Source organism: Camelus dromedarius, chromosome 15 (assembly GCF_036321535.1).
Source record: "Camelus dromedarius isolate mCamDro1 chromosome 15, mCamDro1.pat, whole genome shotgun sequence".
Classification (NCBI taxonomy): Eukaryota; Metazoa; Chordata; class Mammalia; order Artiodactyla; family Camelidae; genus Camelus; species Camelus dromedarius.
In genome coordinates, this window is record NC_087450.1 from 56,312,563 (window position 1) to 56,337,715 (window position 25,153).

Below are 25,153 nucleotides of genomic sequence, written 5' to 3' on the forward strand. Positions count from 1 at the left end.
GCTCAGGTTGAAGGAGGCTCTCTCATTCTAGAAGACATATGTGGTCTGGTGGACTAAACCACTTTGGAAACACCTGGATTCAGAATCAGAGTCCAGCTTCACCCATAGCTGTGTGAGATCAGACATGTTACTTAACCTCCCTGAGCCTCATTTATCACATCTTCAGCCTGGGAGGGGGAGTCCCTCTTAGAAGACTGTTGTAAGTGTTAAATGAGAAAATGTTCATAAAACACTAAGTTCAGAATCTGACACATTGCAGGTACTTTCCTGAATAAGCTGGGGACTCTGTCCTATTCATCTGACACGGCCTAGGTGTCCCTTATGTAACTGTGCACTGAGACACACATTACTGTCACCCTGATCGGTAGCGGTCATGGCAATGAGGGGAGGATGGCAGAGCGGAGAGGAGAGGGAAAGGAGAAGGGCAGGAATTCTCGTGTTCTGTTTACCGTCTCCCCAGGTGACAGGTTCCATTGGCAGCGTCTGCCGAGGGCGCCCATCTTAATAGGACAAGGCAGTCAAGACAGAAGTCCCATCCTCTCTCAGGACGGTGCAGCCCCCTCAGGGCAAGAGAAGACACCCATTTCAATCGCAAGGGAGGGATGCAGGGACCAAAGTCCTGGGACCACCTTGACTTCAACATCAGCAGCTCTATGTTTATCTGTTTTGGATAAGGGCTCCCGCCTCCCATGGGAGATTTGAAGGTAACAAAGGATACCATCTAAAGCTGAAATAAAAACAAAGACAAGCCCAGCTTCCATCGTGACAAAATCACTTTCCAAAAAGCATCGATGAGGTTGAATAAACCTGCCTCAAACAGCATTTCAGTCCTCTAGAAAGCAACCAAAATCATACCACATACATGACGAGCGTTGCTTCAGAAAACGACTGAATGTTTTGAAAGGTCAGCAGGAATTTATGGTGTTCTTGCCCAGAGCCACTGCCATCTCCACCCTCAACCCTACCAATAGTTCAAACAGGTCGGCACAGGCTGTGAAATGAAAGCTCTGCTACCACTGCTACCACCCCCAAAAGGCCTCACTTGATGCTGCCAGTGCAAGTGGTGAGGACGCAGGAAGCGCAGGTGGCTGAGCCCCTTTTGGGACAAGCGATGGACCAATGGACCGGGCCGGGAATAAACTGACCGCATAGCCAGGGATTTTACAAGGAGTCCTGGGGGGATGAGGCAGCCGGGAAGGGCCTTGGGCTGCCCGCAGGTCATGCACATACGCAGCAGAGACGGCAGCAGGCCCAAGGCGCCTACACATTCCTTTCACACCCTGCGTGCTCACTTGTGCAGAAGAGATGTGACAGGGGAAGGAGCCTGGGCAAGAGAAAAGCCAGAGCAGACTTGAAAATGTGCCCTCCAACCCATATACAGCACACACAAAACCTTCCATGGGACAGACCATGTACTGGGACACAAATCAGGTCTCAGCTATTTTAAAAAGATGGAAATCATACAAAGTCTCTGACATCCATGAAATTGAATTAGAGACTGACAGAAGAAAGATAACTGGGAAAATCTCCAATGTTTTGAAATTAAACAAAACAATACTATAAAACTCACGGGTCAAAAAGAAATCACAAAGGCAATTGAAAAATATTTTTAAATGAATGAAAATTGTAAAATGGCATATTAAAATGTATAGGATGCAGCTAAAGTATTACTTAGAGGTTAATGTATGGTTTTAAACACCTGTATCAGAAAAACATCTACATCAATAACCAAAGCTTCCATGTAAGAAAGGCAAAGAAGAGCAAATTAAACACGAAGCAAACACAGGGAAGATTAAAGTCAAAATCAATGAAACAGAAAAAGAAATCCAATGGAAATGAAGTTATATTTTTGACCAGATTAAGACTGACAAGCTCTTAGCTAGACTGATGCAGAAAATAGGAGAGCAAAATGGCGAGGAAGGAAGGAAAGAAGGGAGAAAAAAAGGAGGAAGGGAAGGATGGAGGGAAGGAGGAAGAAGGGAGGGAAGGAGGGAAAATCTGGGAGAAAAAGAGAGATCAGAAAGGAAGAAGTGTCTTATTCATATATGACACAATTCTCTATGTAAAAAATTCTAAGGAATCCCCAACAGAACTATTAGAGCTAATAAATGAGTTTAGTAAGACTGCAGTATACACTAGCAATGAACAATTCAAAAATGAAATTGAGAAAATAATGCAATTCACAATGATAGCAAGAAGAATAAAGTAGAAAAATTCTAGCAAAAACAGTTCATGATTTATACCCTGAAAACTACAAAATATTGCTAGGAAAAAGTAAAGAAGATGCAAATAAATGGAAAGATAGCCCATGTTCACTGATTTGAAGAGTAAATATTAAAGAGAAAGCAGTCTCCCTAAATTGATCTAAAAATTCAACACAATCTCTAGCAATATCCTAGCAGACTTATTGATAGAAACTGACAAGAAACTGACTTACATTTATATGGAAGTATGAAGAAGAGCCAAAACAATTTTGAAAATAAAAAGTGAAGTTGGAGAACACAACCTGGTTTAAAAACTCACTATCAAGACTCATTGTCATCAAGACAGTGTGGTACTGAAGGAGGAATCAGCATACTGATCAATGAAATAAAATCAAGGGTCTGAAAATAAACCTTTGCATGTATGGTCAACTGATTTTCAACAAAGATGCCAAAGCAACTCAGGGGTGAAAGGATGATCTTTTTAACAAATGGTGTTGGGAAAGTTGGAGAAACATATGTAACAAAACAAAATGCCTTAAACTATCATCTCATACCATACACAAATTTAACTTCAAACGGATTATAACTAAATATAAGAGCTAACATGACAAAACTTCTACAATAACACATAGGAAAAAGTCTTTGTGACATGTGGTTAGGCAAAAAGTACTTAAACACAGTATCAAATGATCAAGCTGTAAACAGAAAAAAAATGATAAATTGGACTCCATTAAAATTAAAACTATTTGCACTTCAAATGATGCCACTATGAAAAAAATTTTTAAAAAGCAACTCATTGGGAAAATATTTGCAAATCATGTATGCGATAGAGGACTTGTGTCCAGACTACGTAAAAACTCATAACTCAATAAGATACCAAACAACCAAAAAAATAGTGGGCAAAAGACTTGAACACTTAGACATTTCAACAAAGAAGATGTACAAATGACTAATAAGCATGAGAAGAGGTATTTATCATTAGCAATTAGAAAGATTCCACAGCCACTGACATGGTCACAATAAAAAAGACAGACAATATCAAGTGTTGACAAGGATGCAGAGTAAGTGAAATCCCCACATGCTGCCAATGGCAATATAAAATGGGACAGCCCCGTTGGAAAACAGTGTGGAAATTTCTTAAAATGTTAAACACAACTTACCATGAAAACTAGCAACTCTACTATCAGGAATCTACCCAAGAGAAATGAAAACAAACATCCACAAAAAGACTGGCATGTGAACGTGTTTATTATACCACATACAGTCCATCACACAATAAATGGGTAAAGAGATGGGTAAGTCCACGGAATACAACACTACTCAGCAAGGAACCTCAATAATACTATGCAAAGTGTAAAGAAGCCAGAATAAAAGACTACATATTATTCATTTACATGAAACATCCAGAAACAACTAACTTATCAGAGACCGAAAGCAAATTAGTATGTGCCTGGAGCTGGGAGTGGGGGTGGGAACTGATTGCAAACAGGTTCGGGGAACTTTAGGGGGTGATGGAAATGTTCTAAAACTGGATTATGGTGAAGTTTACACCACTCTATAAATTTTCTAAAACAGTAAATTGTACACTTACAGTAGGCGAATTTTATGAAATGTTAATTTAAATAAAGCTTTTAAAAAAGCAGATTGGAAGCTGTAAAAACAAAAACAGAAAGCCTCTGAAAACCACCAACTTGAACATTCTTTGAGTCTTTAATGCTCCATGCGGCTTAGACTCTGGGTCCCAGCTCATTTCAGCCGATTCCCTGAGGTCTGAGACTTTCCAGTTCTGAGAACATTCCACGCCTAGCTTTCCCTGAATTTTTTTTTTTGTTGTTGTTGTTGTTCCACTTGCTAGGCAACATTCACCTCTTTTTGCAACCCATAATTTACACGTTGCAGAGACAATCTCTTGCCTGTGCCTCCTTCCTGCTTCCAAGCACGAGCAGAGCCCAGCCTCAGACTGACCTACACAATAGCCGCTTTATCATCTAATAATGCTTTCAGCTGCATTTCAAGCAGAAAGCTCTCCTTGCAGAAGAGTTATCATTTTGGGTTATAAAATTTACCAATTAAACTGAGTGCATTTGACCCGATTTAAAAGAGAAGAAAATGCTCTGGTATTTTCAGATAAGGCTTTTTTTTTTTTTCCCTTGGCAACAGCAGAGCCCCTCTCTCCATTTCCCAGATCCCTCTAGGCAAGGAAACGTGTTAGCAAAAGAGCTAACTTAGAACCGAGTTTGAATTCCAGCTGACAATGGCTCCCTGAATGTGGGTTCTGTAAGAATCCACAGCTCTGGGGAGGATCGCGACCCTCTGTCCACTTCCCACGCTGATGTGCTGGACAGCTCTACTTGCTGGAGCATGCGCTCCCCTGGGAACGGATTCTGTCCTTAAGGCATGAGGATTTTAACTGCAGAGACGGAAACTGCTGTATATTGTTGAGAGTCTGATATGTAAATCATATGGCAAAAAGCGCCAGGAAGATGCCTGAGCCCAGCTTTCTGGAGAGCTCTTTATGCTAATTTGAAAGCCTCTCCGCTGTGAAAAGGACCCATCTTCTTTTCCAGTGCATGTCCTGAGCCTGCAGGGTGGCCAAGAACAGGGCCTGTAGCTCCAACTCAAGTCAAAGAAAATACAGTCGAAAATAAAAATAACTCCATTTGAATCACAATCAGCCTGTCACATCTGTCCCCGTTTTCATTCTCCGGATCAGACGCAAGTCTTCAAGAGAACCCACCCCATACAACGTAATTGTTCACCTATCAGCGCCCCGGAAAGACCACACGCTTCTCCAGATCTGGCACTTTCTCTTGTTGTATTTGGTACCATTCATGTGCTAGAACAGGAAGAATTAATTACAGGTCATGAGGAACGAGGGAGAAGAAGGAATTAGGGTTGTTCTCAGCCTTGTAGCTTGGAGGAAACGGTAGGAGGTGAGACAGGAAACTGAGATGAAGCACACAGGTTCAGAGGAGGCTCTGGGGAAGAAAGGAGAAAGTTTATCTGTGCCCTGGGGCCCCATGGGCAGCCATATGGATTTGTCACGTGGACAGGCACAGCCATGAGTCTAAAGTGGAACAGAAGGGCCAGGTTTGGAAGTGAATGCTTTTAAGAGTCACCAGCTTTGGGAGAGATCTGAAGTCATGGCTGTTGATGAGATGATAACTTGAAAGTCTGTGGAGAGTAGGCGTAGAGAACTATGAAACCGCGAGTAATCAAAGTAGACAGAAGAATTTAAAGAGTAGAAGAAGTCAATGACGAGCCAAGAAGGGACTTCAGAGTGGAACTTCTGAAGGGAGTCAAGGAGAAAGTCTGCCTCTGATGAACACCTTCCAGAAAGTCATCCCGCAGACCCCTGCCACCTGAGGGACGGGCAGTCACCTGGCTGTGTTTGGGGTTCCAGGAGTTTAACTGCTTCTTACACAGCCTTTCAACTCACCCACCCATCTTTACCCCTACAATCAGAAATACCTGATATCCCCAATTCACCTTCCCGAGGTTCTGAAAGGCATTCTGTTTTTGCTCTTGCTTTTCCCATTTCTTCTATAGGATTAAGCTTTTTCAAATCTGTTCAATTCAATGACCCCTTGTCTATCAGCTTTCCAGATTCCAAGTCTTTTGGTCCATGTTCCTTTCCCATTCTGTTACTCGGTGTGATTAATGCCACGTGAACAGGGTTACAGGGGCAAAAGCCTATATTCAAAACGCCACCTTTAAGGGGGATCCCGTTTTTCCTTCAGCTTTTCACAAGTCCAGCTGGTCTGGTCTCAAACACTGAGCTTTTCCCTAAAATCACAGAAATTGTGCTTCTGATATGACAAAAGAACTGACGGTAGAGTCGGTCATACCATTTAGACTAGTTATTTCCAGGCAGGCATCTTACTAATATCACAGATCCCCAATAAGCGCTTATCCATCAGTACTGACTGACTGCTGCCAGTAACCAAGATGTTCTTGCCAAATCTCCAGCCAACAGACAAATCCATCCACGTTCGGATCTTTAAAAAAATGACGACAGATACTGCCAAGAAATAGCAGTGATGATTTTTGAACAATTGCTCTTTCCAGGCCCTGGTGTAGGTGATTTCCATGCACCACCTCATTTAGTACCTAGAACAATTCCATTAGATAATTATTAACCCCTCTTAGCAGATGAAGGAAGAAGGGATAAGTAATTGTTCTAAGGTTACACCACTAATTGGTGTCAAAAAAGACACCTGGGAACCGTATTTCTTTCTCAGCTAAAACGTCAGGTTACAAATCAGCACCCAGAGAAGGCACACATCCTTGCACTGCGCGAGGGCCATTCTTGTTTTACAGCCACTCTCTAGGCTGGGTTTGTGGCATGCTCTGTCCATAGGGAGATTATGACCGCTCCCCTAAGCCAGGTCTCCCTGAAGGGCAGGGCACTACTGGGCCCAGCCGCTCAGCCCAGCACCTCAGAAGAACTAAGAGCCCCTCAGCCTAGCGCTGAGCAGGAAGGCTCTGTGTGGGAAATTAAAGTTCATTTGTCAATTCTGGTTGAGAATCCTGGACCATCGTTACTTAATCTGGATGATGATAAAATACAAATTCTGTGGACCCATCCCAGGCATTAAAAAATAGGAGGAGGTAAGTCAATAAACAAGACACGGAAAATCTCTCCCCATGTGGGGTTTGTTTGTCTTCTGTTGGAATAAGATATGGGAACGGAGTCAGGCAGATGGAGCAGAGCAAGACCACCGACCCCGCCAGGCATCTTCTCTCTGAACACAACGTTTTGAAGTTTGGAGAACCTCAGCAGTTCTGGCTGGAAACAGAATATAAACTGTTTGAAGGGCAGACAGCACGGGGCTCCTGCCTGGCAGTGAAAGCAGGAGTCCCCCGGGGGGATCCAGGAGACGCCGGATGGACACCCAGCAAGGCAGTCAGGATGCTGCTGGGTCACAAGTCGCTCTGCACCCAGTGTCCGTCTAGAATTTGGTTTTGTGTTTCTGAAGGATCCTACGTTCTGTGTCAACAAGAGTGTTCCTGCCTTTACTCAGCGGTTCGAATACTGAGTTATTCATATTTCCTGATGCACTAGAGATGCGCCAGCAAGACTGGGATTTAGACAATGAATGGGGTCTATTTTCCTGGAGTGTCGATTTTATTTACTGGTAAGTAATTTTAAGAATTATTCTTACACCCAAACAAATCGGGTTATGCTATGGAATGGAAGGCAAAATTCACTGCAATATTTTTCAAGAGGAAAGGAAACATTTTAAAGAAAATTTTTCATAAGAAGTGAATGCTTGGAGCTCTGATCTGCTGATACTCAGTTTCTCCTTTAGATGATGTTTCATTTATCCATTTTCCCATCATCAGATACTGACCAGGCTCCTGACAGACACCAGGCAGGTTCCTGGGCACCAAGGCTACCATGGGAGACATGAGATTCCCATTGTCATGGAGCGTCCAGTCTGGTGGAACAAGAAGATGCACAGAACTGACCTCAGAGGAGGAAGAAAGAGGGTAACATGAGGAGAGTGAGCTGGGGTTGGGGGTGACTTTACCAAAAGGGATGCGGGAAAGCCTCTACAGGCAGATGTTATTAGAGCCCAAACCTAACTGTCGAGAAGGAGCCAGCCACGGAGGATCTCGGGGGCGAGCACCCCAGGCAAAGAACAGAGCAAGCAAAACCTCTCTAAGACAGGAGGGAGCCAGTGCCTCCGAGGACAGAAAGCAGAATAAGGTTTCACCCGCGAGGCGGAGGGAGGTGTGTGGGGTCTCCTGCCACGCGCTCAGGAGATGCCAGCATCATGATCACCGGGGACGCATGAGCACAAATGCAGGTTCCCTGGCTCCACCCCACAGCTACTATTGCAGAATCTGAGGCAAGGACCCAGGACTTTGTATTTTAAACAGATTTTTCAGCGTTTTCCATACACATACACACACACACAAGTTTAAGGACATTTTTCTAAAGAAACTAAAACATGTTTGAAACACAGTAATGTCAACTAAGGTGACTCGACTGGGGAGTTTCTTCATAGATAAGCCGTTGATGTCAACCCAAAAAGAATGGCGGGGCTCTCTTCCAAAACTCTCTCCTCTCCTCTCCTGGTAAACCCAAGTCCTTCTCAGACTTTCTGTATCTAGTGTAACTTTTCCGGGAATGCTGAAAAGGTGACTGGCTTAGGCAAAATTGGGCTATTATTTCAGAAGAGCAGAGCCCTGTTGAAACCCCAGGCCATTGTGGCCGCCTGCTCGTAGTTTGGTTCCTGGTATGAAGTAAAGAAGAGCTGGGACTGCATTGGGCAACAGCTGTGCTCAGGAATCAACTATCTCTGAATTTAGAAAATTGCTGTGTTCCACCAGACTATCTTCCCAGCTGGGTAAATGAAGACAAACAGACTCAATTATTATAATTTTGTGCAGTTGCGGGGCTTTTTCTGTGAAAGTTACAGTATTTCTATATTTTTTACATTAGAGATAAAAAGAGATGAATGACTTCAATTTTCTGGGAACTTCAATTACCGGGCTTGAATCATCCCAGAGACAAGAGAGAAGCTGAGAATTCTGCATACAGATCCGTCCTATTAAAAAGGATGTCCCGAATCAGGAATGCACACAAAGCTGTGGAGTGTGCCAGGAAACCCAGAGTTACTCTCATTTGCAGTTATTTCAGGAGTTACCTTTTGATACTTACCACCTTCCCAGGAAGGGGCATGTCCGTGAAATCAGCCAGAAGACTTGCTCAGATGTGACAGCGACTGCGATTTACAAAGGGAGTCAGAAGCGGCTCAAGATTTCAGCTTCACATATCTCTCCCCTGTTCTACAGGAGATTAAGACGATGGGGGATCAGTTATCACAAAAGGAGTTTAAATGAGACTTGTCATCCAATCCTGGACTATAATAACCAGTGTTTGCACAGAACTTTCGTGGTTTAGACAGCGTTTTCACTGAGTTTATCCCTTTGACTCCCACTGTGACCCTGGAAGGCTGGACCTGCTTGGATGAGGAAGTTGAGTCTCAGAGAGATTCAAGATTGCCCCACAGGACCCAACATGTATCCTCAGTCAGGACACGAGATTCTTTCTTTCCCATGCTGTATGTCACAAGGATGTACCAAATTGCCAGGTTTGCCGTCCTCCATGTCTGAGAAAAAACGTTTCACCCCACAGAGGTAACCTTGACAGATGCAGGAGACCTGAGCTCTCATTATGAGTTATCTTCCTAGTTGGATATTTCCCTCTCTGGTCCTAATTTAGGAGAGAAAGCAGTCTTGGATGGATGGATGATTTTTATCTGAAATTAATTGATTCTGAGCTGAAGGACCTTATAGAGTTTGTGCATTAGAGAGTATGTATATATTTTGCATACATATGTATACATTTTGGAGTCTCTATCACTATTTCAGAGAATGTTCGGAACAGTTGAAATCAATCCTCCCTGTTGGCCAGCGCAATGGACACATGGTTTGAATCGGCCAGCTCTTCAAACAGTTGGGGTCTGACGGATTCCCAAAGACATTTGGCCCAGCACTTTCCTTCTTTTTATTTATACATGTTTTTAAAATACAGTTTTACACTAGCTTGATTTATACAAAAGCCAGCCGAGAGAATAAAAGTTCCATTTCTGTTCCAGAGCCAACTTACTGTTGTGAATCAAGTCCACAGAAATGTCCATTTGATGTGTGTGTCGGAGACGCTTTATGCCTGCTGGCTTTGCAGGCTGGCCCAGGGGGCTCTCGGTCTCCGAGCAGGCACCCGTGTGACATCATCAAGCAGGGCTCCAAGAGACTGAGAATTTGGGGAGCAAGTGCTCCTCTAACGGTAGTCTCACGTCACACTTGTGACATACGTGTGTTTCTTTCCAAGCTTTGAGACATATATCTTCCCTCTCAGAGTCAGAGGAATGCCATTTCTGAGAGACTACAATTTAAGTTTTCAAATTAAGGAACCTAAGATCTTACGAGTGAAATAGGGAATAGCAGTTGGAAGTGAATCTATAAAAGCCTTCAGAAATACTGTTGTGGTCACTGACATGGAATACTGCTGGCATAGAAACTGAAGATAACATGAATGACAACATATACTTCTTGAGTAAAAATTCAATATAATTGCATTAATATTTATATCTGTATCTATATATGCTATTTAACGAATTCATTTGATTTTCTTTTGGTGCTTGTATTTCATCTGAACATTCAGTGCTTTTATGAATAGAGATTTCTTATCAGACCTTCTGAAAACATTTCCCAAACGCAAACACTGAGGGATTTCATTGTGAACCGTTTAACCACATAGTCCTAAAGCTCAGAAAGACTATCTAAACAGTTTCCCATAAGGGAAATCATGAACCTTGAAGAAGGTCTGGGTTCGAATATATATTCACACAGTAAGTACTCTGGGGCTTTGTAAAGAATAAAGACAGTTTCTGACTGGAATAATCAAAGGATGGCTTATTACTTCACAATGTAATCCATCCAAAGTTGAGATGGCATCCAGGCTCTCCTTGAAAACTAGACAATACTTCAATAAACAAGTATGGGGAAAGGGGTGATTTGGAGGAAGGAGAACTGTAACAGCCAATGGGGGTGCAGTGCCGGGGAGGGGGTGGGGGGGGCAGTGAGGCTGCCAGGCATGCGCGAGTTCCTGGAAGAAGAAGGTTCATGGAGGGCAGTGGTGGGAGGTGAGACTAGAGTGAGACTGTATCTTCAGCTGTGCTTTTCAGAATAAAACATGGGGAGATTTGGAACGGGGGCCACATAGGGGAAGTGTTTCCATCTGAATGTGGCTAGAGTTCCCCACTTGTGAACCAGCTGGTGCGCTGGTCTGTCCGTTGTGACCTTGGCATTGCCATGACCCCTTTTAAGACCTCAGCCTTGCAGGGGAGGAGCCAGGAACTGCACTTCCCAGCTCCCTTTTCTCCTAAGTTTCCAGGTTGCAGGGGCCAGGGAGGGGCACTCCAGAGAGACATGGAAGGTGGGAGAGAAATGGAAGGTGGGAGAGAAGAAGATGCCATGATCTGCAGAGGCAGCTCCAGCTGTACGTGCACAGAAGAGGGGGTCAAGGCAGAGTCAGAGTGAGCTTCTGGAAAGCTCTCTATTCACTGCTGCTGACCACGGCTCTGGAGTGCTTCCCTCCCTCCTTCTCCAGGCCTTCCAGTGCTTCCCTACTTGGAGAGCATCGAGAGCTGTTTCCTGACTGAAACCTGACTGACAGTATGGATGGGAAATGACTGAAAACAGGAAGAGACCATTTGAGGGGCATTCGTCAATCCAGGGTAGAGTCACGAGCCTCAGAACTCAAAGTCGCGCTCTTTTAGCGCATCTCATCTACTCGCCATGGGTCGTTCAGCCACTCGGAGCCAAAGCACAGCCCCTGTCAGCGTAGTCAGGGGCTCTGGGCTCTCGCTTCCTGATTCCATTTTTAAGCCAATTTCACCTTTGCCCTTTCCTTCACTTGGCTTTACCAGGCTGACCTGTATATTGCATCTATTAACTTCATTGGGCAACATCTTCATTCAAATCCAGGAGGCACACAGCTTCAGAAAGGGCAATTCTCATCCACCTTGAGAACTGAGCACTTTCTTATCTCAAGATACCAGTCAAGTTCGAGAAGTCCCACCAGCCCAGTGCATAAAGGGCCTCTTATAAAAGTAAAGCTCACAAACGTAGAACACAAACTTATGGTTACCAAAAGGGAAGAGGGGAGGGATAAATTAGGAGTTTGGGATCAGCAGATACACACTACTATATATAAAGTAGATAAACAACAAGGACCTACTTGTACAGCACAGGGAACGCTATTCAATAGCTCGCAATCACCTATAATGAAAAAGAGTATCTGCACATATGTATGACTGAATCACCATGCTGGACACCAGAAACTGACACAACACTGTGAATCAGCTATACTTCAATGAAAAAAAAAAAAGCAAAGCTGATACAGCTCTTCTCAAATGCATCTTTGTTCCAGCTCTGTTGACTCACTTTGAAAACAAGGCATGTCTCCATGCCAAAAGGAAGAGGCAGGGCCAAAGAACGTGGGCTAGGGGTACTGCATTTCAGAATTAGTTTAATTATTCCACAGGTATCCCAGATACCCTCCCTCACACCACGGAAGTTTGGTGTAACAGCCCCATTCTGCCTGTGAGTGGCTCAGGGAGCCTCTGGTGGAAGGTCACAGCCCTGGCTAGGAAGTGGAAGAACCATTTTCCTCAGGTTCCAGAGTCCACCCAAGAGCTCATGTTCTCCATTTATCAAGTTATCTTGAGACCCAGCCCAGATGATGAGCTGGTTCCCCAGGCCAATCTCCAGAGATGGGCACGTGTGAGAGGGCGGACGGAGGTCATGTGTGTGGAAACAGGTGGAGACAGGCTGTAGAGCACATTTTAGATAAGACGTATTTTTAATTGAAATCCTCTTCTGCTTCTAAAAACAAGATGGGGGATTGGAAATACATTCAAGGGAGGTACTTCTAATGGGGTCACTCTGCCGTCCTGAACCCAATATTGAAGAGTTCTGCTGAGTAAAATTCACGAGGAAAGGCCAGAAACAGGCTCATTATTTTTATTACCCTTTTAAAGCTTTCGTTTTAATCCATGGGTTATAAAATATGTCCCATTCCCTGAAATTAAAGAATGGATCAAGACTGAAAAACGCCCAAAAAACGCACCTGCCAAGGGGAGGTGATGCTTGGTGAGGTCACTTTAAATACGCCCATTTCTACCGAAAAGGCCAGGTTTCCTTTATCACTGCTGTTCTCTCTGGAGCACAGATGCTCGCCAGCCAGATCTGAAAGTGTCCTGAGGTTGAGAAAGCAAAGTTGGGAAGGTCTGAGCAGCCACCTGCAGATCATGCCCTAATCCTCAGGGGTAAGGACTGGCCCCTCTGGGGCCCTCCGTGTTGCAAACAATCCCAAATGGACTCTTCCTAGTTGGAAAAAAAATTTCTTAACTTGGCGTTGCTTTCCTGGAGGGCTCCCCGTAATCCTTTGAATGAAGCTCAGACTCTGTGACAAGGCTTTTGGTGTCCTTTGCACTCTGGCCCCCCCGTCTCCTTTTCAGCCTCATCTTCTGATGCCCACTCCTCCTCCTCGTGCCCCGCATGACCCCTGCAATCTCTCCACCACCCACCCCTGCCCTGTCCTCCAGCTTGTAAAGCTTTCTAAGCCCCCCAGCGCCTTAAGCTGTGAGCTTCTTATGTCTCTGGCAAACCCAGTTGAACAACATCCTTGTTTAAAACTTACCCCCGAAGTGAAAGTTTTTGAAACTTCCCAGAAACAGAACTCCTTTTCCCTCGTTATGGATTTTCCCTGCTGTCACTGAATACCTCATATTTAACGGTAGCGCCTCCCTTATCATCATTTCTTCCCATGTAACCGTCCAGATCAAGACCATGTACAGTTCATTCTTAGGGTTGCTGAGCTGTCAGTGTGTTTGGCACAGTTTAGGCACCTGATTCATAGTTTTTTGAATGGTTGTCAATTAACAACATGCTTAAAATGATGCATTTAGTGCTTTAAAGATACTCCTCAGCTTTGGGTTTCTGGAGAGGTGAAGGCAGCATCTCCTTCTCTACTTCCCCCTCAGCCTTCCATCTTTTCTTAGCTCCTGTATAAGGAAGCTCACAGGCATTACCTTCCAAGGGAAAGACTTTCCACCATCAGCCCTCAGCATGGCCAGTGCCTGCCATAGCATGCTGCATTGGTCTGTCTTTCTCAGAGAGTCAGGAGGTTTTCAGAGTTTGTAATAAAAGTTTCCTGTGTCACTGTTTCAACAAAAGATGTTTTCTTGACATTCACATCCTAAAATCCTCAGAACTTGCCCCCAGATATTGGCCAGCACCTTGAAGCCTTGAAAACCAGAAGATGAAGTTTCAAGAAGAGACATGCAAAGTCTAGAATGAGGACTGGAAAAGCAAACAAAGCAATTTCCAGGGGAATAACTGAAGCTTGACAAGAGCCCTGCAGAAAATGGCTCCAGGTTATGGCTATAAATTTTAAAAGGAAGAAAAGAAAAAAGAAATTCAAATCCCATGTCTGCATAAGAGAAGGTTTTTCTTTTTGCTGGAATGTCTCTGAAGGATCAGACATAATTAGGAATAAAGTTTTCCCTGTCTTCCCACTCCCTGCCTAATTACTAATTAGCTGGGCTACGTGCTGTTAGAAGAAAGATGTGACTAATGTTTAGAAGCCTTCAGAGAAGGACAATGTTACGACAACAGAGGAAACCAACTCTGCTGACACAGAGAACGATGCTTGATTTTTGAGGTATATTTATGTGAAGGTGCATTGCAAATATTTACTGTATGTCACAGAAGAACAGCTAAAATTGGCCGTGGTAATCAAGTCTCTGTATTTCAATGTTCTCATCTGTAAAGTGGACCCAAGAATACCTGCCTCCTGACACTGTCATGTTTTTACAGTGAGGCAGCAGTGCCCTAAAAGGGTTAAGGCAGTCCTGGGGGAAAGGAGGCCTGGGGGATCCACTGAGTTACACAATCACTCTCTGTGCCAATCAGGACCCAAGTCCATTTACATTGACAGTCATCTACTGAGCCTGGCATGTCCTAAATGCCATAGAGAATAAAAAAGTGCCACCAAATCCAAGAGAACTTCCAAAGCAAGGACCCCGCGGCAAGCCACAAGAATTAACACATTCCTACATCAGATACTGGTGGGTCTGCAGTTGTGTCAAACCACACCACATCCAGTCCTTCGGCCAAAGATGATGTCCACCATGCAGGTGTCTTGATCGATGTGACACGCTGGGGTATGTTTTTAGACGAGTGAGCTCCGACCAGAAAAGAGAAGACAGTATTAATCAGATTCGATAGACGTTTTGGTAATTTAGTCCTGAGAAGGTGTACAGCACTTAAACATTTATAAACCATTTTCCCATGTGCGATTTATCCCCTCCTTACAGGAAACCCACGAGGGAGGCAGGAACCATTTGAGGATAGACTGAAAATCACAGAAATCAGGGGAGTTTCACAGTCACAGGTGGGACAAAATATCTTCGTGGGCCTGGGACTCACGCTGCAGGGACATCCCGCACCAAATAACACCCACAGGAAAGAGCATCCTTGCTTATCAACCACGCTTTCTTCTCCCCCTTTCTTCTATGCCTTCCTCCCCTCCCCAGTCACTGGATTATCTGATCAAACCGCCCACAGAGAGAGTTGTACTGTGGCTCACAGGGCACTGGTACTATGACTACACACACACACACACACACACACACACACACACACACACACACACACACACACACACTTTCCTGCCTTATCCGTGCACCTGTATCTAGTCTCTGTGTGCCAAAGAGACCTCAGTGAAATCATTAGAGTTTTGCTCTGAGATTCTGTAGTTGCAGAGTGGAGTTAACCCAGCAGTCTGAAGACAGCTAAAAACCCTCACATTCTAAACTCTATTCAATACCTTGTAGTAACCTATAATGAAAAAGAATATGAAAACAAATATACGTAGATACATGTATGACTGAAACATTATGCTGCACACCAGAAATTGACACATTGTAACTGACTACACTTCAATTTAAAATAATTAATTAAAATTTTTTCTTTAAAAAACGCACATTCTAGATGTTTCCTACAGCCTAAAATAATCATCCACATCAGTAGCTTCCAAACTTTTTTGATCATCCACCCTATGGGGAAAGAACATTTTGATCACAGACTCATTGACATATGAAAATTTAATTATAAATTTGGCCTGCATATTTGTAAATCGATGCCTATGGAAATATGTGATATGAATGATGAAATATTCAAAGACTAAAACATGTTAAAATGAAAGCTGACATAAGAAATACTGAATTTTTATTTTCCTTATTTCTCTGATTAGAAGAACACGAAACTTAATATGGAAATATTTTAGAGAGAACTATACAATTGAATAAGCTTTATTATTATTTTTAAATCTCAGTTTAAGTTTTTTATATAGAAGTTTAAAGAACTGGTTTTGATTGAGATTTATTTCAATCCTTGGCTTTAATGGTTGTCAGAGATGGAAAAAATACCTCAAAAGAAAAATATATACAAAGCGAAGAAGGGCATTGTTATATGTGCTTAATAAATTATGTTACTTATTTTCCAATCCTTTCCACTGATTATGCAAAGACTTTATTGAAATAACTACTGATGTAGGTTGGGAGTTACAGCAAACTAATAAAAATGCCATGTATATCTCTCTCAAACAAATGCTGTATAGATCTCTCTCCAACAAGTGAGTTTAAAGAAATGAGTTCAAACTCTATTTCCAAACCCTTTGTCTGAGAAAGTTTTAACTTGCTTGTAATTCTGCCACCAAGTTTTATCTTTTAAATGTGCAGGCATGAGCCTATTTAAGTGATGTGTTAATTTCAGCAACAAATCACAAAACGATAGAAACGTATCTAACCACCCATGTCCTTTGTTCTCTTCTCATGAAGAACTTTCAAAAATCAGTTATGGATATGGAACTCATTTTTTAAACGTCATAACTGAATCATTTTGCCGTATACCTGAAATGTTGAAAATCAACGATGCTTCAAAAAAAGGATGAGATACAGCGATCTTTTGGAGACACAGGTCCTGCAGGACCTAACAAGGTGCCTCGTCCCGACCCTCCCACACGGTGGGTGGGTTCAGTGATGTGTCAAACTTGAAGGAACAAAAAAGCGAGGTTAGAGCCTAAGCACCTTGCCCTCCAGCTGCCCAGTCCCTCCACGTCCATGACGTCAACCACCAAAGTCCCTCCACAGACGTTGCCCCACTTCTAGGAACCCCCAGCCCACAGAACAGTAAACTCTCCTGTCAGCAAACCTGCCTCCTTGGACCCCAGTCTAAGATTAGATTTTAATTCTCATGCTCCTTGGAGGGGACACTGAGGAGCTCAGGGATGAAAGGGGACCTTGGTCCTCCGGAGACTGATGCCTTGTTGGTGCGGCAATCACCCTGATTAGAATTTTTATTCTTTCATGGATGCATAGATTTCCAAAGAGGAAGCCTCTTCCAGGCTGCATTTCTTAAGCAGCAACCCAACTGGTGGCATCTTTTCTGTGCTGTTTTGAGCCTCCCCTTTTCATTTTTTACATGGACTGGTAGGAGCACTAGCTTGGCTCCTTGGACTGTCCCTCTTTGCGGCAGGGTGTCCCTTACATCTAGCCGGGACCTGACACCTGAGGTCAGTAAATGAATGATGGTGATCAAAGACCTTGATCCCAGAAGACAGTGCTTCTTGGGGACTCACACCTGCTGTCTTAGCCCCGCCTCCATGGGATTACACAGGAAATGGGTCTTGCAGTAACATTACATTCCCTGCTGCCTTAAAAATTCAACAGCACCTCATTTTTCTCGTCTCTACGTTGTGAGAAAACACTGTCCGCACCTCACTGAGTCAAGGTATTGGCTTCTGCAGGCTGCATCATCACTTCTCATTCAGTGATCACAGAGCAAAGTACCTGCAAGATGATTCTTGCCTGTCACAGATAATTTCAGATTTTTAATACTTTTTTTTTCCTCTCTAGCACATAAAGTCCCAGTACACTTAGCCTTAAATGGCCTGAGGATGTCAAATTACAAGCCAGTGCCTTGAACAAGAGCACCTCACAAACCGTAATGCAGCCATAAAGACCTCAAAACAACTGCGGCCAATCAAAGAGACAGCAAGTCTAGTAATCAGAATGTTCTCTAAGAGACGGTATCTGGCTGGCTCCATCAGTTCTTTCGTGCTCTGAAAAAAGAGTAGGTGAAATCACGGTATCTAATCTTATTTTTCACATCCAATGGATTGTATTACAAACTTACAATGTTATATTAAATATTACTGATCAGATGAAAATTTGAACCCTTTATTAATATTTTAGTTTATTTCTCAGTAGATGGAAGCAGCGTTTCCAGGGCCTAGAGAATTATACGGGGGGGTGAGCATGCATGGAGGTGCCTAAGGACACAGGATTGCATGAATGCATCTTTATGGGGTTTGCATTTTATGGGGCGATGCTTTTTAAAGGGCAAAAATCTGGCAGCAATCACAAATTCTGGATCATCCTTCTCCATCTGGTTTGATTTTGATAGCTGGGGAAACTGCAGGCCCCTGTGGGCATGGCCTTCTCCTTTAGGTAATGTGGTCTTTCCACTGGGCCTCCTTGACCCCTACACACACGCACGCATGCTGCACGCACACAGTCAAACCCAGCTTTGTTCTCAGGCTACAGCAGTGCTTGGCTGATAATTCCACCTAATTTGACTTTATCTAAATAACTGATGTGATTGGACAAAAAAAAAAGAATTCACAGAAGGTTCTTTTCAGTGAAACTTGCTGGACCCAGAAAGGCAAAATGAAGTCATGAACCCAGGGATTCAGACAATTCTTTGGAAGACATTTGTAGCTCCTGTGAATCAGTGGCAAATGGTGAAGATACCAAAACAGGCGTGTCTGCCCACCTTGCCTCGGGCTTGGCCCAGGAGACCTGAGAGACCCCCGGGCAGCAAGCCAAGGGGCCAAAACAGAGACCCCTTTGCTGGAAGGAAATACTTCATAGCAACCCAGCTCCTAGGAAAGTACGTCCATGCAGGGACCAGAGGCTTCCTACTCCTAACCCTCCCTGCATTTAGGTAGTCACTTGTTCATGTGCAGAAATAAAGGTGGGTTTGATCAGGCACTGAACCACAGACGGGGCATTCAGACAAATCACATCCTGCTCTTGCTCTTGGGCGTCCACGCAGTACTAATAGCAATGAAAACAACCACATTTGCACAGACACAGAAAACAAACTCACGGTTACCAGGGGGGAAGGTGGGGTGGAGGGATAAACTGGGAGTTCGGGATTCGCAGATACTACTATACATAAAGTAGATAAATAACAACGTCCCCCTGTACAGCACAGGGAACTGTAGTCAATAGCTTGTAATAGTCTATAATGAAAAAGAGTATGAAAAGGAAAAAATATATATAAATGAATCACTATGTGGTACACCAGAAATTAACACAACATTGTAAACTGCCTCTACTTCAATTAAAATAAAATAAAATAAAACAGCCACATTTGTTCAAGCACATGCGCTCTGCTAGGCTCCTTAAATTCATCATCTCTAAATCTCAAGACAACACTTGGAAGAAGGCATTCATTGCCTTTGTTTTACTGCTGAAGAAACTAAAGGAGGCAGCAAACCAGCATCACAGGGCGTCGTGCGGCGGAGCCAGGGTTCGAACGTGATCTACCCACCTGTCTCTGAAGCTTGCCGACCCCTTTCCCATGAGGCCTGTTCTCCAGGTCTGAACAGTGGTACCGCGTTTCCTGGGGCCTCAGACGAGCATCCCTGGCGGCCTGCGCTCTTTCCCAGGCTCCCCCGGGGGTGTCTCCTGGATGAGCTTCAGGACATGCTCATCACTTACGTCACTTTCCTCCTCCTTCCCAGCCCCACCTCGTCCAGGCATCACCACAGGGGTGGTCTGCGTGCTGGCATCCTACTGGGGACATGCAAGGGCTGGGCACCTCCAGGCCCAGCCTCCTGGACAGCCCAGCTGTTCGGCGTGTTCTGTGCTAAAGTGGAGGAAGAACTTCCTCATCCCGTCAGCATCACACTTGGTAACAGGGACCCCAAAGCTGAGCTCCTTGTACCCCACATCTACAGAGGCGGGAATAGAGTCATCTCTTCCTGTTTGGGGACAACCTGAGTGACATACACCATATTGTACTCAGAACAGCTCTTCTGCTGGGCTCCTGTAATTAACCAGACCTCTGTCCCTAACCTTCTTCTGTCCATATACACGTTCTGTTTTCTGCAGGAGGCTTGGATGACGCTGACGTACCAAGTGGAGCCCAAGGTGGACAGAGAGGAGACTCAAGCTCCCTTACTGCACATGCATGCACGCGCGCACACACACACCCTTCCCCAAAGTGAGTACCTCTTCCCTGCCAAGCGGCAATGCTCTTTTTCTACCTTCTCCAGGACTGAAGCTGTACTTTGTGTGTGTTACCCACTCTGAAGCCGCGCAGTCAGGTTGTACACTGAGACAGTTTGCTGTCAACAGCGCTGGGCGCATCCTTTCCCGGGAGTCTGCATAGCCAAAGGGTGGCCTGTAAGCCTCAGCCATGAGAAATGCAAAGGAGGCAGCAAGGGAGGACGGACAGAAAGCAATGCTCGGGCTACGCTGAGGATGCTAATGCGATCTCCCTGTAAGAACAGGGGAAGACTCTGCACGGTGATGGGAGGAGAAGAGGGAGATGGAGAGAGGGATGGAGGCCAGTCACCTCCCTCCACCCGAGTCCACAGCCACAGGGACCAATTTACTTCCTCGTTTACGCTCTGCAAAGCAGCCAGAGGATGTCAGTGCAGTGGGGTTTGCAGCGAGCAGGAAGCCTCAGAGCAAGGAGGATGTGGTCCAGCCCTGGGAAAGGGCACTGCACCATGACAAAGCACATCGGTGGAGCCCCCAGAAGCCTGGAGCCCCACCGACCTCCCAGAGCCCAGACCCCTCCCCAGGCAGTCCTGACACTTCCTTTTCCTGCCAGATCAGACCCTCCTTCCTTCCTTGCCTCTCAGCATTTACACGCCGCCATTTATTCCTGCATGCGGTACTTTCCACCTGCGCTGAATGTCTGCTCGGTGCCAAGCGCTCATCTAGATGCTTGGGAGACAGAAGTCATAAAACAGGCAAAAATCTCTATCTCCTTGAGCTTCTGTTTTACTGGAGTGAGAGAGACAGGCAGTAAATATTGTCAACCGGCAAGGTATCTGCTACGGTACGAGGCGAAAGGGCTATGGGAGAACAGGACACAGAGATGGAGCGGAGGAAGCGCTGGCACCTGGAGGCAGCAGCTCGCCGAGGTGTTCAAGGAAGGGCCTCCCGCGGGAAGGGCGTGGGAGCAAAGACCTGGAGGGGTGGTATGTGCCACCTGCTGGGGTGGGTCATGCCTAGAATATTCAGGGATGGCAAGAGGGCCAGTGTGGCCAGAGTGAAGTGAGAGAGAAGGGAAAGAGAAGAAGGAACCAGAGAGGGAGGAGACAGCCAGAGCTGTGGGGCCACGTAGAATCTTGAAAAAGCTTTGGGTTGGCCTTAGGCAGGAGGCCATCACAGGTGTGAACAGGGAGGTGACGATCTGACTGCTTTTTGATCACCATGGCAACCGTGGTAAGAATGGATGAGAAGGCACAGGGGGCAGAAGCAGGGCCATCAGTTAAGTGCGGTTATCGAGGTGAGAGATCATGGTAACTTGTCCTGGTTATTTGCCACGAGGATGCTAACTGCTCAGACTCCAGGGATCCTTTGAAGGCAGAGACAGCAAGATTGCATGTAGGTTGCATGAGGAGGGATATGAGATATAAACTGGAGGCAGTGTTGATTATAAGATTATTAATCTGAGAACCTCAAAGGATGGAGCTCCTTTTCCTGAGATGAGAAACCGGGAAAGAGCCACTTGCAGGGAAAAAATCCGGAACTCAGTGGTAAACACAACTGGTTTGATACGACTGATACGAGAGAGATGACAAGGAGGCAATGGATAGATGAACCTGGAGGCCAGGGGGCAGGCCTGCGCTACATAAGTGAATTTGGGAAGGGCCAGTGCATGGATGGTGTTTAATTCCATGAGACCTGATGAGATCGCCTTGGATGTGAGCATCAGCGGAAAGAGAAGAGGTCCGAGGACTGGGTGCTGGGGCCCCAACGTGGAAAGATCAGGGAGGCGGGGAGACTATAGCAGAAGGAAATGAGCAAAGAACAAATCCAAGTGCAGGATTTATTTCAAAGAAAAAGAAAGTAACCAACTGTGTCTGAGGCTGCTGGGAGGTCAGCTCGGATAAGGACTGAGGACTGACTGACTGGTTTAGCAACCTGGGTGTCCTCTTGTTGGTGACCTCCTGGTGAAGAGACAAGAGCAGTTTCAGGGGAGCAATGGGGAAGAAATGAATTGGAGCAGCGTGGCAGGGCTGGTGAGACGATCACCAATTTCATTTCCTCTCCCTGGGCACCGGGGAGGACCCCAGCTGCTTCTCCCAGTCAGTTTCATCTGTTTCGTAAGTAGGGAACACACTTAAATTTACTCCTAGACATGTAGTTCCTAAATGACCTCTTTGAGTCCTCAACATACCTCTCTAATCTCCCCCTCTCCCCTCTGTCTTCCTTCCCTCTCCCCCTCCCTCCCATGATCAGGCTTGAAAGGGAAGACCAGACCTTTAATCTGATCTTTGCTCTGAGTCACTTTATTCAATTCAGAAGCATCTGAGAATTTTTCCCTCAAAGCCTTATTAAATCCTCCATCTTCTTGTTTAGAGACTAAAACAGTAGGCTTTTCCAGTCCTAGACTTTATGTGTTTCCAGTTTCTGGACTTAACGTGTTTTCACTTTTGCTTACAAACTGGCCATTTGTAATCTTTTTTTAATCAAATATCTTGCCCACAGTCACTAATAGCCTCCACACTTCACTAATGTTCTGCTTTCTAGCTTCCTCTTAGAGCTACGATCTCAGTAAAAATGGGGTTTTACCAAATAATTTTCCACTACATCATATGGATGGCTAACTCTCCAGTGCATTATATCTGCTTCTTTCATCTCTAAAACTTCCACCAAGCCATTGTCTTGCATTCTAGTTTTTTGTCACAGCAAAAAAAATGTTACCAATGTCTGCATTAGTCAGGACAAGTCATACTAGAGGTTGTAACAAAAACCTTCCAAATCTCAATGATTTAGCACGATGAAAGTTTATCCCACTTCCTTTTCCTGATCATCCTGGAACACTACACTTTTCAGCCTCTCTTATGGTTACACGGGGGCCCCATGGCCTAGATTTCAGGCACAGAAATGTGAGCAGGAGGATTTGCCCCAGCTGTAAGCGAGCCTGCCCATAAACCCCCTGTGCAGTCCTGCTCACTCTTCACGTTGTGGTCACCATGGAGGCTGCATATTGAAGATCACAGCAGAAATACAGACTGACTTCTTGGCTCATCCCCTGGAAAAGAATAACCCTGGAGAGCCATCAACCCACCCTGACTAGGATGTGAGGGAGAAATAAATGTTTATTGTTATATCACTCAAGTAATTCGTTGCACGATTACTCATACTATCCTGATACTCCAAGGAGAAGAATGGAGGCACCAAGTTAGGACTTTCTGGAACGATTTTTGGTATAAAGGAAGGAGATAAATGGAGTGATAGAGGGGGAAGTAGATTAAAAAGAGAGAATTCTGTTTTGTTTTTTGTGTGATGGGGAAAATGACTGTATGTCTGCGCACTCATGGGAAAGATCTGATAGAGAAAAAAACTGATGGTGAGTTCAGTGAGCAGAGAAGTGGAGGGAAGAGATGGAATCTGGAATCTGGAACACCGTATTGGGGATGACACTGTCTACGAACACAGACAATACATCTCTCCAGTAGAAGAAGCAGTGGCATATACAGGCAGGGATGCAGGCTAATAGATGGAGGGCTTGATGGATGCTTACAGAAGTTCTCTGAACACTTTAATTTTCTCTGCAAGATCACTAGCTGAGATTGAAAGCTGGAAAGGAGACGTCAGGGGTTTGAGAAGAAAGATGAGGGTGAATGAAAACAGTTGTCAAGGACTGTAAGACAGTGTATATAAGGCAAAGGAATTACACAACATTGGCTGGATTGCTTTAAGGGTCCACTTAAAATGAATGATTGTGGGTGTAAAGCAAGACCAGCATTTTCCCTCCAGCCAAGTCCAACTTCCCACAGTTACACTGAGGCGCCATGGAATTTCAGTTGAGTAAATAGGGTGGTGACACTATGAGGGTGAGAGACAGTGACAAAACAATATTAGGATGAACAGACTGCAGGGCCCTGTGAGGTTAAAGGACCCCTGGAGTCAAAGATACTAGAAGAAAGGAGCTGAAAAGGGGATGGAGAACAGAGAAGGTCACTTACAATAGAAAGTTACGGCGCAGGGATGGCTGTTACTGGTCATGATAAGATCTTGGCGTGTGACTGTGGGAGTGAGTGGCCAAAGCTGGTGGAGGAAAAGGAGGGGAGGAGGCCAAGAATTTGGAGCCCAAGTGTTAAAAGGGTCATGTGGGTGGATAGTGAAATTGCCCATCATGGAGATGTTCCTCTTATGAACAGTGAGTCAGAAGCTAAAACAGCGATGGGAAGTGATCCAGAAGTCCATGATGGCTTCAACAAGGAGGGTGGTGGATGTCTAAATTGGTGGCGTAAGAGACTCATAAGGGAAGGTTAGGATATTGAAAGAAAAGAAAGGTCTGGAATCTACAAAAAGACGCAAGGATTTCAAGGCAACAGAAAATAGGCTTACTTGAGTGGGCTAAACTCCCATTTTATGCCTGGAATGAATGAGTGAATAAATGAATATGTCAATCAACAAGACCAAGCTTTTCACTTTAAGGGGAAGGAAACCTAGGCCCAGAGGCCCTTGTTCCAGACCCCTGCATGAGCTAGGGTCTCCTCCAGAGGAAGCACAGCAGTGGTTGAAATCAGTTCCTGGAGACAGGCTGCTCGGGTTAGATACCAGCTCTGCAACTTTAGGCAAATTCTCTTAGCTTCTAAGATCCTGTTTCCTCATTTTGAAAAATCATGAATAATAAAAACATCTGCTTGACCAGTTGTTGAAAAAAAAATAGGTTAATGAATTCTTAGAACACAGCCTGGCATTTAGCAAATAATCTTTAGATGATACCTACGATTATTAACTATGAACTGCGGTCCATCTCTCTACATCTGAAGTTTTTCATTCACAGGTTCCCATGTCTTCCAGCTCTCTGGGCTCAACCTGCCTTTGTATATCCAAGTCAAACGGCCTAGATCCTCACTCCACATTCAGTGGGAAACCCGCCCCCCCCCAACCCAGGTTTCCAAGGATTCCCCAAGACTTACTCTCTTGCACTCAACCCCTGCTCCACACTCCTGCTTCCTGTAAATTCCAGAATGTGATGGTTTTTCACTTCCTGAGGCTGCTGGCCTTCTCCCTTTACCTCAACCCCTTCAGTATGCAACCCAG